Source organism: Nicotiana tomentosiformis, chromosome 6 (assembly GCF_000390325.3).
Source record: "Nicotiana tomentosiformis chromosome 6, ASM39032v3, whole genome shotgun sequence".
Lineage (NCBI taxonomy): Eukaryota > Viridiplantae > Streptophyta > Magnoliopsida > Solanales > Solanaceae > Nicotiana > Nicotiana tomentosiformis.
In genome coordinates this window covers 131,275,482-131,282,245 of record NC_090817.1, presented here as the reverse complement: position 1 = coordinate 131,282,245, position 6,764 = coordinate 131,275,482, and the positions used below count along the sequence as shown (strand labels likewise).

Genomic DNA, 6,764 nt, shown 5'->3' with positions numbered 1-6,764 from the left:
ATGGAGGTTCTTCTCCTGCTTTCGAGGTTTCCGCATCGCCCATAGTTGTTTTTCTCTCGATCGCTCAAGAATTCTCTGAGGTAGCCATTTTTTAACAACGTTGCCACTTCTTCCCGGGGGTGTCAGCAGTCCCCAGTCCAGTGGCCGTTAATGCCATGCTATTCACACCATAAATTGGGATCCTTATGGCTGAGATTGGATTTCATATGTCTTGGGAATCGTTCCTCTTTAATATTACTCCTGGCCGACACCAATTCTACGACACTGACGTTGAATTTATATTTTGATAACTTTGGGTAAGAAGAATCTCGCGACCCCTAGATTTCTCTATCCTGCAGCGATTTGTTGTTCCGGCCACGATCGGTCCTTCTATCAACGGTGAACCTGTAGGTTGTCCGAAAGTTCCTGCCATGACCTTCTGTCCGCTCGTAGGGCAAAACCTGACCTCTTGAAGTTCGTCTATCTATGTCAATATCATCTTTCATTTTTTCTCTGTTCTTCTCCCGTCCTTTGATCGACGATGGGAAGTCAACCTGATTGTCTTCGATCCTTATTTTTGACTCGTACTGGTTGTGGACATCCGCCCAAGTCGTCGCTTGGAACTCGAGCAGACTTTCTTTCAACTTCCGGGAAGCGTCTGAGCTTCTCGGATTTAAACCTTTGGTGAACGCTTCAACTGCCCATTCATTTGGAACTGCTGGTATAACATCCTTTCCTTATGGAACCGGGTGACGTACTCTCGTAATAACTCGGACTCTCCCTGCGTGATCCTGAATATGTCGGCCTTTCGGGCCTTCACCTTTCTGGCACCGGCATGAGACTTGATGAAAGAATCTGCGAGCATCTCAAAGGAATTTTTGGAATGCACAGGCAATAGTGAATACCACGTTAAATCTCTCCTCGTGAGAGTCTTACCAAACACAACAAGAAAAAGCCTTATTAGGGACCAGCATTTAGTGACAGGTTTAAAATATGGTCCCTAAAAGTATATTTATAAGGATGAGAATTTTGTTTGTTCCCTAATATGCAATTTTATTTTCTAAATACATGACAAGATGAATTCTGGTCTATAAAAAAAGTCAATATCTGGTCTCTAATACGCAATTCTAGCAGGATAGGGGCGCGAACCTGAAATTAAAGTAAAAAAATGAATGCTCCAAAAATTTACTTTCACAGTAAAATCCCTCCAAGCGGCAACTAATAAACTTCATCAGAATTCAGAAGGTTGCAACTTTATCATTCAGAACTCAGAAGGTTTTCATCTCTCTCCAAGCGACTCTACACAAACTCTACCATTGGATTGTCCGTAAATCAAGAGTAAGTTTAATTTCGTTCTCTTTTATCTTTTTCTTCTTTTCGCTTTTTTTTCTTTGAGCCAGAAATCAAAATCGGGCTCTGCAATTTTTCTATTTTTTTAGTTTTTTCTACAATTGGGTTGTTTTGAGTACTGATAGTTATTGTGTGAGTGATAAAAGTGAGAGTGTTGGGTTTAAAGTTGGGGCACATAGGTCAAGGACTAGAAATTTTGACCAAAATCGTTAAAGAACCTAAAACCAAATTAGGGCAGCCTGAATTTTGAGAAGCATTGCGATTTCTTCAACACACCAAGGGATGCATAAATGGCACCACTTGTCCCTTCCTGCACGATATGTCCAAACAATGGAGGTTTGGGTGAATGTTGGAAGCTCCTGCTCCAAAGAGAATGAAGCTAGGTGGAGAACTTACTGGTAGGACATGATTTAGGAGGTAACCTTTTTCTTTTATACAGGGAGTCAAAGAAAGGCAGTTGCACAGTTTTAACATACACACCCCTCTTTTCTTTAGGAAAATTTTGCAAAACAACAGTTTTAGATTTATATTAGATATTTAGAATGAGTTGGCCTTTATATGAGAAGCTTGTAGAGTTTCATCTATGCGATGGTTTTCTCCTTTGCGATTTGCATTATACAACTCCTCTAGGGACTTTCTTGAAGGGTCACGAAAATTTTATAGGATGTCTTGTGATTTTTCATATGAGGTGATGAATTGGTTGGATTTTGTTTTACCATTAGGTGCTCTATTTCAGTTTCGTTACTCTGATTTTTTATGCGTTTTTTAAATTGTATAGCCAACTTATTACCTTTGGTAAGTCTAATCTAATATTTTAAAAAATAATTAGATGAAGAAGAAACAGTGATGTAAATTAGCTTTGTCAAACAAAATTTCTGATGAAAACATTCTATTGAGTTTTGCCATTGAATCTATTTAGTCTTGCACTCTAGTTGGAGTGATGGACTCGCTCGTCGAAGCTCTTCGCTGTCAATGCTTGCATTTACTCTGTCGCGAACTACTCGCTCCAAAATAAGGTCAATGTTTTGAGCATTATAATTGTAACGACCCGACTTGTCATTTTAAGAATTTACGCCTCGTTCAGTGACTTAAGATTTCGAGCAGCCTCGCAATATGTATTATGACCCGCGTGTGTGGTCGAGTTTGAATTACAGATAATTTGGAGTGATTTGGGATACTTAGTTCCTAAAAAGGGAGCTTAAGTCTTAGGATTTTGACCGTAGTCAGAACTGTATGAAGACGACTCCGAAATGGAGTTCCGTCGGTTTTGTTAGCTCCATATGATGATTTTGGACTTAGGAGCGTGTCCGAAAAATTATTTGGAGGTCCGTAGTGGAATTAAGCTTGAAATGGCGAAACTCAAAATTTTGAAAAGTTTGATCGGGGGGTTGACCTTTTGATATCGGGGTCAGAATGCGATTCCGAGAGTTGGAACAACTCTGTTATGTTATTTGGGACTTGCCTGCAAAATTTGACGTCATTCCAAGTTGGTTTGATAGGTTTCGGCACGAGTTTTAGAAGTTCATAAGTTCGATTTGTGGTGCGATTTGTATTTTCGGCATAATTTGATGTGATTTGAAACCTCGAACGAGTCCGTGATATGTTATGAGACTGGTTAGCATGATTGGACGGGGTCCCAAGGGGCTCGGGTTATTTTCGGAGTGGTTTCGGACCAAATTGGAGCTGTTTGGACTGTTGTTGCTGAAGTTTGGTTTCCTTCTTCGCGAACGCAAAGGGAGTCCCGCGTTCGCGAAGAGGAGTTTGAGGGGCTGATGAGTTGTCCTTCGTGAACGCGAAGAAGGAGTAGGACAAGACTTCGCGAACGCGGCCCAGGCAACACGAACGCGAAGAAGAAAAGGAAGATAGGGGCCTGGGGTCATTTGGCCTTCGCGAACGCGAAGCTTGGAACGCGAACGCGAGGAGTTGGTTAGCTGGTCATCGCGAATGCGAAGAGGTAATGATGGGGCAGAAGCAGTTGGCCTTTGCGAATGCGACGCTTGTCACGCGAAAGCGAAGAAGGATTGGAGGCAGCTGGATTTTGGCCTTCGCGAACGCGAAGGAATGGTCGCGAACGCGAAGAAGGTGTATCTGGGTAGAATTAAAAGTCCCAAAAACAGGGGTTTGAGTTCATAACTCAAAATCAAATTGGGAGCTCGGTAGAAGGCGATTTTTGGAGAGATTCTTACGTGGGTGTTTGGGATAAGTTATTCTTATCCAGTTTTGATTAATTTCCATGATTATGTCTTTGAATCCATCATTTAATTCGGATTTAATGGAAGAAAAATCAAGATTTTTGTAAAATCTTCCAAAATCGAAAATGTAAGATTTAGATGTCAATTTATTATTGGAATTTGATAAAATTGGTATGGTTGAACTCATATCGGAATGGATGTTCGAATTTCATAAAAATTATGTCGGGTTCGGAGGGGCAAGTCCCGCGTTGACTTTTGTTGACTTTTTAGAATAAATTTTTAAGTCGACATATTATTATCCGAAATTATTTTCGATGAATTTTAATGAAGTTATACAATTAATTTGGATAGATTTGAACTACACGGAGGTCAATTCAAGCAAGAAGGCTATTTTGGAATATCGGCCTAACTTCAAAAAGTAAGTGTCTTGCTTAACCTCGAGTGGGGGAAATTCCCCTTAGGCATTGAGTCTTATGTGCAACTTGGGTAATTGAAAATCATGTACGCGAGGTGACGAGTACGTACTTGGTTTATATGTGCAAATTTTATTGAGTTAAAGTCTTGAGCATATTGTGTAGTAAATTGGATAATTGTTGGCATATATTTAATCATCTACTTGTCGTGCCTAAACCCTTGTTGTTGACTCTGTTGTTATATGACAATGTGATGTGATTGTTATTTGATTATTTATGAAATTTCGTGAATTTGCTGGCTTGATAATTATTGGAATTTAATTTTATTTTGAATTTTTCCCTATGCAAATAATTAATTAAATGAGCTTAAGATGAGGTGTTTATATAATTATTAAAAATTTGATCTTTTATGAAGACTTTACTTTATGTTGAGTAATTTCTATCTCTATTGATTGTTTTTGGGTGTTGTATACATTGTGTGGAGCATTTGACTATTTGGTGTGAAATTAATTGACTTGGTTGTAGCTTTGAAATTTGGTTGTGGCCATTGGGCAAATTGTGATACGAATTGATTTTTGTTATATTGTTGTGATAATTTTCCGTGTAAATTATTGTGTTGTGTGAGTTATTATTTTGAGAAAATAAGGGTGGCATTTCACCGTTGATATTATGTGGTTATAAGGGTAGCATTTTATTGTTGTGTTTGTTAGCTATTGATATTGTCTGGGCGGAGCGATAAGGGTGGCTATAGGAGCGATAAGGGTGGCAATAGGAGCGATAAGGGTGGCTATTGATATTGTCTGGGAGGAGCGATAGGGGTGGCTATAGGAGCGATAAGAGTGGCTATTGTCAGGGACGATATGTGATGATGTGGGGTTGTGGTGTTGACAATTTTCATGTGATGTTGTGATTTTCTTGTGTTTATTTTTTATACCTTGTGCAACTTGTCTTGTTGTTAGTAAATTGATAATAATCTGATTTATGTTGAAATTGGGAGCCTGTGGCTATTGCCAGGCGGTTTATAAAATAAAATGTGGACAAGAGGTGCCGTGAATTGTGATATGAAATGGGGATATTGGCACGTGAATTGTCCATGCAGTTGTGATATAAAATGTGGGCACGAGGTACTGTGATGAAATGATAATGACATTTGGCACGTGAATTGTCCGTGCAGTTGTGATATGAAATGAGGTCACGAGGTGCCGGGCAAATATGATGATTTAATTATGGGCACGAGGTGCCGTGAAAATATGAAAATGGACTGAGACTCGTATTTTGATGATTTCACATGGTGACTTTTTAATTGAAAGAATTATATTCAAAATATTTATTTGGAAGGATTTTTACTTAGAAAGTATTATATAAAAAAATTGTATTTTGAAAGATATTTATTGAGGAAATTGTATTTGGAAAGATTTATTGAAAGAATTATATTTGAAAAATAATTATTTGAGAAAATTATAATTGAAAGAGAGTTATCTCGAAGAACTATGTGAAATACACTTATTTGAAAGGCTTGATTTAATTGGGTATAATTGTGTTTATTAATTGTTGAGTGATATTAATGGTATTCTTGTTGTCTGTTGTGCATATCACTGGTTGTTTTATACTGCCCTTATTATTATTATTTGTTTCCTATTATTTTGTATATTATATTGCACAGGTTATTAGACTAGTGAGTGTCTTGACTGTACCTCGTCTCTACTCTATTGAGGTTAGTCTTGATACTTACTGGGCACCGCTGTGGTATGCTCACTCTACACTTCTGCACATTTTTGTGCAGAGCCAGGTATTGAAGATAACAGACTTGAGCAGAGTTAAAGCGAGATTGTAAGGATTCAAGGTAGAGCTGTTTGGTCTTCGCAGTCCCTTGGAGTCTTTTTATTTCATTGTACTATTAATTTATAATCAAACAGTATTGTATATTCGGTCCTCGTGATCATTCCATGTATTCAGTAGAGTTCGTGACTCAGTATTACCAGTCTTGGGAGGTTGTATATAGTAATTATTTTCGCTGTTAGATTTTTATTAGAAAAAAAAATGGCTTCAAAATGTAATAGAAATCGGCTTACCTAGTCTTAGAGACTAGGTGCCCATCACGACGCCTGTGGGGATTTTGGGTCGTGACAATAATATAGGCTCTATTTTGATTCTAGTTATAATGTAAGTTTTGTTTTGATTGAAGAAGAATATTTTTGATGGAGCAGATTAGTATAGCCAATTAATTAGTTTTGTTAATAGTTATAAAACATTCATTAGTATAGCCAATTAATTAGGTTCAGGAAATCTAAGTATAAAATATTCTATAGAATCAGAAGTGATAGTCCCTCAAAGTTGATCAACAATATAGATTTGGGTGTTGGTATGAGATATTCTCCCTACTTTACATATCAACCTAGCTACTGTTGTGTAAGAGACACCTAAAACAAGAGGATATTTTAAATAAAAACTGCTATTGAAAAGATAATAAAAAGAAGTGCGTACTTTTGGTGTATGGCAAGGTGTCAAATCTCTGATATAGTTGACGGACTAAGACAAGAGATCAAGAAGCATGATCAAGACGTAGAGTTCTTTTATTACTTTTATCTTGAAGCTGGTAAGGCAAAAACATCCCCTCCCGGAAGGAATTTTGTACCTATTGGAACAAATACCATCTTGCCTAGTTTCTCATACCACTGAACATTACGAGGGTGCACCCTCCATATGGATATGGATTTCTTGTATTTTTTCTAAAGATGTTTCTTATTTTGAAATAAAATCTTGAGATTGAATAGCTTGAATATGAGACCTTTAACACTTTAATATATATAGTTTACCCCAGATGAAAATG

At 37.6% G+C, this 6,764-nt stretch overlaps 1 long non-coding RNA gene across 1 annotated transcript; it reads left to right on the top strand.

The window, feature by feature from the left end:
- The first annotated feature begins 1,127 nt into the window (after window positions 1-1,127).
- On the top strand, window positions 1,128-6,342 carry LOC138893415 (uncharacterized). Its single transcript, XR_011408860.1, has 3 exons — window positions 1,128-1,317; window positions 3,873-3,939; window positions 5,598-6,342. It is a non-coding gene; the product is annotated as an uncharacterized lncRNA (long non-coding RNA).
- The last annotated feature ends 422 nt before the right edge of the window (window positions 6,343-6,764 follow it).